Source organism: Rutidosis leptorrhynchoides, chromosome 10, assembly GCF_046630445.1.
Source record: "Rutidosis leptorrhynchoides isolate AG116_Rl617_1_P2 chromosome 10, CSIRO_AGI_Rlap_v1, whole genome shotgun sequence".
In the NCBI taxonomy this organism is placed as follows: Eukaryota; Viridiplantae; Streptophyta; class Magnoliopsida; order Asterales; family Asteraceae; genus Rutidosis; species Rutidosis leptorrhynchoides.
In genome coordinates this window covers 3,517,962-3,531,328 of record NC_092342.1, presented here as the reverse complement: position 1 = coordinate 3,531,328, position 13,367 = coordinate 3,517,962, and positions in this window count along the sequence as shown.

Below are 13,367 nucleotides of genomic sequence, written 5' to 3'. Positions count from 1 at the left end.
TATCGCGTGTTCCACCGATTCAAGACCGTCATCACAAACGGGACAACGAACACTATGAAGGTCGATGCCTCTTTTGTCGAGTTCGATCCGAACCAGAATTCTCTTTCTTAAAGTTCTCCACACAAAAATTTCAAGTTTTTTTGTATAACAACCCTCACTTTTTGACTTCTGAAATTACTGAAATGACCCTAGGGTTTACTGTCTGACTATACGTATTAATTATTTAAGGGTTGTTATATACACAATCAATTTAACGTTGACCAAATAATAAACTTTTATTCGACACTCACTGCTAATTAAAATTTATGCATTTCAATAATATTATTTATAACTATTAATCTATAAGTAATAAATAAAAAGTGACATTTATATAAATAATAAAACAATTGGGAACTAAATAAAAATAAATACAAGTCATGAATTGGTAAAAAGAAAATAATACTTATCATGTAGTAAATGTAAAAATAATAATAAACATAATAATAATAATAATAATAATAATAATAATAATAATAATAATAATAATAGTAATAATAATGAGACTAAAGAATCTTAAACAATTACATCCTTATGTTGACTAAAAATAAAGTATAAACTAGTACATCCTTATGTTGACTAATTATAAACTAGTACCACCTTTTGTTGACTAAAAATTATAAAACAAAATAAAATCATTAATTAGAACATCCTTATGTTGACTAACACTCTAATACTTGCACTATATAAACACTCCTAGACTCCTAGTTTCTCATTCACAAATCACACCAAAATCCTCTCTCAAAAACAATCTCTCCCTCTCCCTCTCTTGTGGTATTCGGATCTTCAAGCTTGTTCTTCGTGTTCTTCAAGAATCTTCAAGGAGTTCTTCAAGATTTTTAAGGCTTTGATCTTCCATCTTCATCGTGTTCATCTTTTCTTTGTTAATTATCTTGAATCTTCAAAGGTATAACATAAACCCTAAACTATTTACATAAACTTTAATCTTTGTTAATTCATATTCATATTATAAACTTGTTATTCATAAGTATATACATAAACACTCCTAGATTTATATATACATGTAAAAAAAAAATATTTTTATGTATATATACGAATTATATATACATATACATATTAAAACCTTAAACCCTAATACTACTTATACTAGTACTTAACATGTATACACTATTACTATTACTAGCACCTATAACCTACTACTTATATTGTAGCACAAAAACATTTTGGGATATGTATTAGAGATGTATAGATCTTCGAACTTTCTTGACAAATGGTTTCTACGAGATTCTAGGCAGAGGGTTTGGATTTCCGATTTAAAGGGTCCTATGGCTCAAGCCCCTAGATCTAAATTAGCCATTCGAAGGGAAAGGGGTGATTGGAAGCTTATCTAATACGGCAAGTATCCTAAAATGAAAAACACTCATAAAAGTAGAAACTCTCTAGTCATAGAAACTTAGTAAAATAAGAAACTTTCTAAAAATGGAAACTTTATAAAAATAGTAACTTACTAGGAATAGAAACTTAGTAAAACAAACTATACTTAAACACATACTTAAACTTAAACATGGGCAAAACACTTAACTACTCTTAAATGTCAATAGGTTGACTTTCCTGCTCACTCGTTCAACTCTTTATTCCGAGGAATAACTCTCTCTCTACTTACTAAGGTGACTTTCATAGCCCCACTCTTATTGCTATAGCACTTTTTATACTTACTGGGGTGAGACACATGCTGCTTTTATACTTTAAACAACTTAGACACAAGTACGAACCTAAACTGTACTATGACTAGCTTATGCTACTAAGACCCCACAGTGATATTTTTTAATTGCTTTCAGGATAAGGCATTCTTAATTATTGGGGGTAGGCCTATCGGGAGTAACGTCCCCGATACATTTGACCGTGATGTCTTTGTATTACTTAATAATGATTTAAACATGGTGATAAGGTACTGCCAACTTATCATCGGGGCAACAAAACAAACGTTTAGTCTAAAATATCACGAATCAGTACTACTTTTGGATCTGCGAGATCTACTTTTTGATCCTGCGGGAGATCAACTTTACAACTAAATCTTGTGGTCTAAAAACAACGATAACTACTTTTGTTAAACCTATGAACTTCACTCAACCTTTTTGGTTGACACTTTAGCATGTTTTGTCTCAGGTGCTGTTTGATTCAAGCTTTCTTATCTACTACTTATGTGATGCTACTTGGACTTAGGATCAAGAGATATCGCATTTATTACTTCTGCATATGAACAATTACTTTATCATTATTTCCATTATTGTAACGACATTTCATTTTCCGCTGCGTACTCAATAAAGTTAAATTTTCTCATTTAGTATTGTTCTCGTATTATAATATGTTGGTTTATTTGATATTAGTAACGTTTCTTCCAGACCCTATTGGGAGGACGTTACAGATTGGTATCAGAGCATAACCAGGCTGTTATAGAGAACCAGGATTGCATTTTTATGTGTGCCTTACTTGCTAGCTAGGGTGCCTTAGCAATCTAGGAAATATAACCTTTCCTGCCTTAGACTTAAAGCATTTAGAATTGCCTTATAATCTTAACAATCATGCTTTACCAAACTTGACTTAAAGATTCTAATCAAAGTCTCTTTCCTAATGTAGGACTACAACTTTCCTTGACCATAGTGCCTTTAATTGTTGCCTTTAACTGTTAAATGCTACACTATACTTTAGAAACTTTACTTATCTTAGAATGTCGAGGTAATCTAAGAACTCTGCTCACTTTCCTGAGTACTATCCAATTACACCACCGCATCTAAATGCGACACAATGATTTCAGAAATTCTTGACATTCATAAGTCATCTATCATGGTTATGTGTATTACATATGTATTACATGAAATATTATCCATGATTTTGAAATTCTTATAATTGTTACTACTCACACTCAAACGTATATAACTCTCTGTTATATCACGTACCTATATGCCTTATGCCTTTATGCATCGGTTTGCGAATTGAAAAATGTCATTGGGTTATCACAGTATACGAATTGAAAGTCTTTAATCAAAAGATTATTATATTACATACTTATCACTTTATGATCTCGACACGTCATACTGCCATTATTAAAGTAAAGACACATCATATCTTATTATATCTTATCGTATCTATCCTAATAGATTTTGTCTAACACTTTTCCTAAATTCCCTCCATAAATTACGGAAATCTTTTTGCTATATACACGTATTCGAGGAGACGAATATATCATCCAGTATTCAAAACTAATCTCATATCAAAAACCCTAATTCCAAACACATAATATGGATTCCTCGAACTCTTCGAGCTCCAATGGCAGCGTAACCGGAATGAACCAACCAATCAGCCATCATCTATTTTGGATGAATTGGGGATGGGTTCGTAGTAAACTTAATCAATGGAGACAAGAAGAAGGTGATCCCTTCCACCAACCGAATTCACCTCTTGGTGAAGAACCTGAAGCACTTACTGGCGAACCCATTCGGAACACTATTTTCACCCTCATTTCCAGGATATCCAGTCACGAATATATAATATCTAAAATTTTAGATCTTATTCATCCACTTGTCCGAACCGCCAATCATCCCGGAATAATAGAAGAAGTCAACGAGCTTCGCGCTCGAGTAGTGGCTTTGGAGAATATGGTGCGAAACCTACGAACACCAGCAGCATAACCAGTACCACCAGTACCATCGGCATCACCACCAACATCACCAGCTTCACCAACGAAAACATCCGCATTCCACGCCTCAACATCACACTAAGTACCTCAAACATCAACATCATACGCCCCATAGATACCAATGAATATTAGTAATAATGAGTTAAGATGTATTGACTCATTCTTCCTGAAGAATTACATATGTATACTTTATATATATGGATTGGAACAATAATAAATCTTTTCATACTAAGCTATTACGTGTGAATCTTAACTAGTATGTACTACTTGATTAATTCATATCATTAATATGCTATGAAGTACATCCTTCGTTAATGACTTAACAATCGTTAATCACTAATTCAACACAATAAACTCCATTTCATAATAAACCAAGTGTATTACTCAAATACATGATTGATTGTATACTTTCATTTTCGATGTACTCGAAACTTTCTAGAAAACATCATTCGTGCCTTATGAATTTCACAATAATTCCACGAGCACCAACATCATATACTGAGGTATATCAATAACATTGAACGATGAAGTATTGATTCATAACTTCATTAGCGAAATATTTCGCGACAATTATGAAATCTCTAAGGTTTTGGAGATTATTTATTCTCGTTTCAACCGCAAATCAAATGAGTTTAATATTATATTAACTCATTAAATCTATATTATATCTGAAGAATACATATATGAACGTATATCTTCTCTTTTGTACAAACTGTTAATTGTGAAAATATTTTAATGGGTAGGTAATACCCGAGAAATATTTATATCTCACATTAATATGTTACATTGTACATTCTTCAAATTCTGATTCAATAATCAGTAACTATACTACTTACATCCACATATGTATCCGCGCACCAAAGAACAACCATTTTCATTCAAATCAAATTACATATTCTGAATTTGACATATCAGAATTCAAGTAAAGCTATAGCAGATGTTATCTTCCTAAAGATCACTACATTCATGAATTATATTCATTCGTATTCTATGATGAATTATCACATCAAACCACCAAAATTATCATTCATTACTTTTGAAATCAACAACGCCTATTCGTTAACCATTAGATCCATTGACGATTACAATCAGCGTTTTATCATCTAAAAATAAAATTTCTTGAAACCATCTCGGGTTGTCAATCAATGATTCAGATTCGTTAACCTTGAGAATGCTGACGAAGCAGCAAATGCTATAGATGTTCTTAAGGGTTAACAGTTTGATAATAAAGAATGGTACGTTGGAAAAGCCCAAAAGAAAATTTGGAACTGAAAAACGGATTGAGCTAACCATGGAGGAGACCAAGGACAAACACAAGGGCCAAACCCTATATTCAAAGAATCCAGGAAATTCTGAATCCGGTGAAATCTTTAGAGAATATCTTGCTCCAAAGTCATGTTAAAAGCTTGCGGAAAATTTTTCTTCATCAACTTTCGAACTTAGAAATTCCAAAATATCATCATAAATATCCTCTATATTTCGGAAGATATCTTCATAACGATTCATGTCCGCAATTAAGTATCTCTTTGCGATATCTTTATAAAGGAAACTGTTTTAGTTTCTATATTCTGTAAAATTCGAGTTTAAATTATAAATGCTTTGAAGAAGTGATTGGGAATTGAAGCATGAGTTAATATAATATAATGACGTCAGGCCAACGTGATTATATTACAGTAAGTCATGCTCAGTTTTTAATGAAGATGATGATTCATAGATTTTATAATCATCATTTTCCATGTTACACGACTCTTACATTCTATTTAACCTCTAAACATATCAAGAAAATATTTTTCTTGATGATTCGGTCTTTTTCGGATATTCTGGTAATATGACAAATCAAATCGTGCTATTACCTTTCCTTTCTACTTTATATATTATGATCATTCAAAACTTCATACCTATGAATTCTGGACCATTACTCGCTTGACTTGAAGTCGGGAAGAAGAAACAAAAACATAAAGCTCCGACATATAAGGGAAAATATAAAGCCCGATAACGACTCCGAAATTACAAACCGTGTATATCATTGCGTATAGCAATATAAAGACATGGGATAATTAAAAACACTATAACCCCAAGAGCATAGAAGAAGTAAACAGATTCCTCTGGCGGTAAAAGAAAAAGAAGAATGACTGCATAGATGGTCAATATAATAACCAGGATCAGAACTGGATTTAGCATTTTCTTAATCTTTTGGAAGTTTGAATTGAGAAAGAAAGTATAGAAGTGGTGAAGATAATGAAACGGAAGAAGCTAATTTATAGCAAAATTCCAAACACATCAATCGAGGCAAATCACCGCATTTAATCAAACAAATCTCAAAATTTCGTAAATACCGGAGAATCAAATCTTATAGATTACGAAGATTTCCTTTAATTCCTTGAATTCCGGAAATCAATCGTGACTACGTCAAAAGTTAAGGCGAACATTTAATTTTCTCATTTCACTCTTTTATGATAGCTTCGTTTATACTCTTCCTATAAACGAATCGTTTTATCCATATTATTCAATAGTGATAAAACTTTATTTTTCAACTTATATTCATCATTAAAATATTCTCGTTGTAAACAATGAAGATCTCTATCAAATTTCATGACTGTGATTTTCACGAACTCCTCTCTGTTTGTCTGCCCTAATATTGTGGCATAAAATGCTCAAGGTTTTAAATGAGCTCAATACCATTCATAACACATTTCATGTATCCAATTTACTGAAATGACTTGTATAACATCATCATTTTGAATGATCTTCGCATTAATGATAAAATGCACTTCGTTGAAGAACCTATAGAAATCATCGAAGGAGAGGTCAAACAAAGGCGTAAAAGCAACATACCTATCATTAAAGTCTGTTGGAATTCGCGTAGAGGCCCCGAATATACTTGGGAACGCAAAGACCATATGAAACGGAAATATCCCCATCTCTTCTCAACTACTGATGCATCCGAGAAGTCTACCTAAAACTTCGGGACGAAGTTTTTATTAACGGGGAGGTACTATAACAACCCTCACTTTTTGACTTCTGAAATTACTGAAATGACCCTAGGGTTTACTGTCTGACTATACGTATTAATTATTTAAGGGTTGTTATATACACAATCAATTTAACGTTGACCAAATAATAAACTTTTATTCGACACTCACTGCTAATTAAAATTTATGCATTTCAATAATATTATTTATAACTATTAATCTATAAGTAATAAATAAAAAGTGACATTTATATAAATAATAAAACAATTGGGAACTAAATAAAAATAAATACAAGTCATGAATTAGTAAAAAGAAAATAATACTTATCATGTAGTAAATGTAAAAATAATAATAAACATAATAATAATAATAATAATAATAATAATAATAGTAATAATAATGAGACTAAAGAATCTTAAACAATTACATCCTTATGTTGACTAAAAATAAAGTATAAACTAGTACATTCTTATGTTGACTAATTATAAACTAGTACCACCTTTTGTTGACTAAAAATTATAAAACAAAATAAAATCATTAATTAGAACATCCTTATGTTGACTAACACTCTAATACTTGCACTATATAAACACTCCTAGACTCCTAGTTTCTCATTCACAAATCACACCAAAATCCTCTCTCAAAAACAATCTCTCCATCTCCCTCTCTTGTGGTATTCGGATCTTCAAGCTTGTTCTTCGTGTTCTTCAAGAATCTTCAAGGAGTTCTTCAAGATTTTTAAGGCTTTGATCTTCCATCTTCATCGTGTTCATCTTTTCTTTGTTAATTATCTTGAATCTTCAAAGGTATAACATAAACCCTAAACTATTTACATAAACTTTAATCTTTGTTAATTCATATTCATATTATAAACTTGTTATTCATAAGTATATACATAAACACTCCTAGATTTATATATACATATATACATGTAAAAAAAAATATTTTTATGTATATATACGAATTATATATACATATACATATTAAAACCTTAAACCCTAATACTACTTATACTAGTACTTAACATGTATACACAATTACTATTACTAGCACCTATAACCTACTACTTATATTGTAGCACAAAAACATTTTGGGATATGTATTAGAGATGTATAGATCTTCGAACTTTCTTGACGAATGGTTTCTATGAGATTCTAGGCAGAGGGTTTGGATTTCTGATTTAAAGGGTCCTATGGCTCAAGCCCCTAGATCTAAATTAGCCATTCGAAGGGAAAGGGGTGATTGGAAGCTTATCTAATACGGCAAGTATCCTAAAATGAAAAACACTCATAAAAGTAGAAACTCTCTAGTCATAGAAACTTAGTAAAATAAGAAACTTTCTAAAAATGGAAACTTTATAAAAATAGTAACTTACTAGGAATAGAAACTTAGTAAAGCAAACTATACTTAAACACATACTTAAATTTAAACATGGGCAAAACACTTAACTACTCTTAAATGTCAATAGGTTGACTTTCCTGCTCACTCGTTCAACTCTTTATTCCGAGAAATAACTCTCTCTCTACTTACTAAGGTAACTTTCATAGCCCCACTCTTATTGCTATAGCACTTTTTATTCTTACTGGGGTGAGACACATGCTGCTTTTATACTTTAAACAACTTAGACACAAGTACGAACCTAAACTGTACTATGACTAGCTTATGCTACTAAGACCCCACAGTGATATTTTTTAATTGCTTTCAGGATAAGGCATTCTTAATTATTGGGGGTAGGCCTATCGGGAGTAACGTCCCCGATACATTTGACCGTGATATCTTTGTATTACTTAATAATGATTTAAACATGGTGATAAGGTACTGCCAACTTATCATCGGGGCAACAAAACAAACGTTTAGTCTAAAATATCACGAATCGGTACTACTTTTGGATCTGCGAGATCTACTTTTTGATCCTGCGGGAGATCAACTTTACAACTAAATCTTGTGGTCTAAAAACAACGATAACTACTTTTGTTAAACCTATGAACTTCACTCAACCTTTTTGGTTGACACTTTAGCATGTTTTGTCTCGGGTGCTGTTTGATTCAAGCTTTCTTATCTACTACTTATGTGATGCTACTTGGACTTAGGATCAAGAGATATCGCATTTATTACTTCTGCATATGAACAATTACTTTATCGTTATTTCCATTATTGTAACGACATTTCATTTTCCGCTGCGTACTCAATAAAGTTAAATTTTCTCATTTAGTATTGTTCTCGTATTATAATATGTTGGTTTATTTGATATTAGTAACGTTTCTTCCAGACCCTATTGGGAGGACGTTACAGATTGGTATCAGAGCATAACCAGGCTGTTATAGAGAACCAGGATTGCATTTTTATGTGTGCCTTACTTGCTAGCTAGGGTGCCTTAGCAATCTAGGAAACTATAACCTTTCCTGCCTTAGACTTAAAGCATTTAGAATTGCCTTATAATCTTAACAATCATGCTTTACCAAACTTGACTTAAAGATTCTAATCAAAGTCTCTTTCCTAATGTAGGACTACAACTTTCCTTGACCATAGTGCCTTTAATTGTTGCCTTTAACTGTTAAATGCTACACTATACTTTAGAAACTTTACTTATCTTAGAATGCCGAGCTAATCTAAGAACTCTGCTCACTTTCCTGAGTACTATCCAATTACACCACCGCATCTAAATGCGACACAATGATTTCAGAAATTCTTGACATTCATAAGTCATCTATCATGGTTATGTGTATTACATATGTATTACATGAAATATTATCCATGATTTTGAAATTCTTATAATTGTTACTACTCACACTCAAACGTATATAACTCTCTGTTATATCACGTACCTATATGCCTTATGCCTTTATGCATCGGTTTGCGATTTGAAAAATGTCATTGGGTTATCACAGTATACGAATTGAAAGTCTTTAATCAAAAGATTATTATATTACATACTTATCACTTTATGATCTCGACACGTCATACTGCCATTATTAAAGTAAAGACACATCATATCTTATTATATCTTATCATATCTATCCTAATAGATTTTGTCTAACACTTTTCCTAAATTCCCTCCATAAATTACGGAAATCTTTTTGCTATATACACGTATTCGAGGAGACGAATATATCATCCAGTATTCAAAACTAATCTCATATCAAAAACCCTAATTCCAAACACATAATATGGATTCCTCAAACTCTTCGAGCTCCAATGGCAGCGTAACCGGAATGAACCAACCAATCAGCCATCATCTATTTTGGATGAATTGGGGATGGGTTCGTAGTAAACTTAATCAATGGAGACAAGAAGAAGGTGATCCCTTCCACCAACCGAATTCACCTCTTGGTGAAGAACCTGAAGCACTTACTGGCGAACCCGTTCGGAACACTATTTTCACCCTCATTTCCAGGATATCCAGTCACGAATATATAATATCTAAAATTTTAGATCTTATTCATCCACTTGTCCGAACCGCCAATCATCCCGAAATAATAGAAGAAGTCAACGAGCTTCGCGCTCGAGTAGTGGCTTTGGAGAATATGGTGCGAAACCTACGAACACCAGCAGCAGCACCAGCAGCATAACCAGTACCACCAGTACCATCGGCATCACCACCAACATCACCAGCTTCACCAACGAAAACATCCGCATTCCACGCCTCAACATCACACTCAGTACCTCAAACATCAACATCATACGCCCCATAGATACCAAGGAATATTAGTAATAATGAGTTAAGATGTATTAACTCATTCTTCCTGAAGAATTACATATGTATACTTTATATATATGGATTGGAACAATAATAAATCTTTTCATACTAAGCTATTACGTGTGAATCTTAACTAGTATGTACTACTTGATTAATTCATATCATTAATATGCTATGATGTACATCCTTCGTTAATGACTTAACAATCGTTAATCACTGCTTCAACACAATAAACTCCATTTCATAATAAACCAAGTGTATTACTCAAATACATGATTGATTGTATACTTTCATTTTCGATGTACTCGAAACTTTCTAGAAAACATCATTCGTGCCTTATGAATTTCACAAGAATTCCACGAGCACCAACATCATATACTGAGGTATATCAATAACAATGAACGATGAATACATGCACTTTATTTTAAACACAATGGATACAAGTACATACTAAATTCTACACTGAGTTTGAACCGAAAATCCCTTAGCTTTGGTAACTAGTAACTGCCAGTTATAAGAACTGGTGGGCGCGAGTAGTAGTATATGGATCCATAGGACTTGATATCCCCGTCCGAGCTAGAGCACTAGCCTTTTAACGGACGTATGCTATTTGAGAAGCGTACACGTTGGTTTGCGTGTATTATTAAGATGATTATACAAAGGGTACAAATTATATAAACGTTAAAGTTTAGTTACCAGGGTGCTCAATTTTGTAGAACCTATTGATAAACGTTTTGGATAAAACAACTGAGATCTTGTGATCAACCTTTACATACAGATGATTTGAAATGTTAAAACATATTGATAAACGTTTTGAATAAAACAACTGAACTTTTGTAATCCACATTGATATACGGATTATGTGTAATATTAAAACTATGAACTCACCAACCTTTGTGTTGACACTTGAAGCATGTTTATTCTCAGGTTTCTAGAAGTCCTCTGCTGTTTGCTGATACGTGATACAAGTTATGTGCTTGGAGTCATACATGCTATATACAAGAAACTTGCATTCACCAAACCATTACCATGTACCTTATTTTGACTGTATTGTCAATAAATGTATTATTGTAAACCATTTAAATGGTGATTGTCTATACGTAGGAATCATCAGATGTTAAAAACCTGGAATTTATATATTCATTTATGAATTACCTTTTAAAACGAATGCAATGTTACAAAACGTATCACATAGAGGTCAAATACCTCGCAATGGGACCAGATGTTGATGTATTCGTCCAGGTGGATTAGGACGGGTCATCACAGTTGGTATCAGAGCATTGGTCTTAGCGAACCAGAATTTGCATTAGTGTGTCTAACCGATTATTGTTAAGATACATTAGTGAGTCTGGACTTCGACCATGTCTGCATGATAAAAGTTGTTGCTTATAATTTCTTGTTAGAAATTACCTACTTATCATTCCTTGTGTGGAAAATTACCTGCTTATCATTTGTAGTCTAGACACACCTTATTGCATGGATTGCATGACTAGTGTATAGACAAAATAAATATCTTAGCGTATCTGTTACTGTTACCTTTACTTGACAGTTTCCGAAAGTTTCTCCGTAATTTGCGGAACCTTTGTACTATATAAAGGTATTCTATGTAATTAGAATATCATCCGATATCTGAAAATCATTTCACATCGAAAATTCTTTATCTAATCATGTAAGATGAATTCTGCAAGTAATTTGAGTTCTTCGGATTCTGATATGGATTTCCACCTGAGTTCCGAAAGCAGTGTAACCGGAATGAATCAACCAATCAGTCATCATCTATTCTGGATGAATTGGGGATGGGTTCGTAGCTTGCTTAGTCATTGGAGACAAGAAGAAGGTGATCCCTTCCATCCACCACATTGCCCTCTTGGCGAAGAACCTGAAGCACTTACCGGCGAACATGTTCGTAATACCATTTTCTCTTTCATCTCCAGAGTATCTCATCACGATTATATACTATCCCATATTCTAAATCTTATTTATCCGATCGTCCGAACCACCGATCATCCCGGTATAATAGAAGAAGTCAACGAGCTTCGTGCTCGGGTAGTGGCTTTGGAGAATATGGTACAAGGGTTACGAACACCAGCAGCAGCACCAGCAGCATAACCGGTACCACCATCATCAACACCAACAGGATCATTACCACCAACAACAACATCCGCACCGCAAACCTCAACTTCACAATCTGTTCCACGAGCATCAACCTCCTACGCATCGTAGTTATCAAGGAATACCAACAACAATAAACGATGAAGTATCAACTCATAACTTCATTTGAGAAATATCCTGTGGCGATTATGTAATCTCTAATATAGAAGAGATTATTCATTTCTAGTTCCAACCGAAAACCAAATGAGTTTAATAACTCATTAAATCTATATTACATCTGAAGGAAATATACATATATATATTTTCATAAAGATTGTAATTGAAAATCCTTTTGTACAAACTGTTAATGATGAGAATATTTTAACGGGTAGGTAATACCCTAGAAATATATAAATTCCACATTAATATGTTACACTATACATTCTTCAATTCTGATTCAGCAATCATTAACTATACTGCTCAAACCTACAGATATACGTATCTGTTAATCACAGAATAACCATTTTCATTCAATTTCATATTCTGATTTCGATAGATCAGAATCCAAGTCAAGATTAAACGGAAAACATCATCTTTCAAAACCATGCTTCAAAAACCATGCTTTGAGTTCAGAACTGTACTAGAACATCATATGATTACATTTTGCGTTCAAACCCATCGAAATTCTTGAAAACACTTCAACTAATGAACAAACGAGAAGACAAACCAACTACACGATATCTACGAGAAGAAAGATTTGTACTTATAATCATACATCTGGAAAGCTCTCGAAACCTAAGTAAAACTTTAACACGTATCTGTGATAAATCCTTCGACATTATTATTACTGAAAATAACCTTACAATTCCTTTTCAAAGTATCCAGTTTTACCACACTTACAACCAGTCAACTT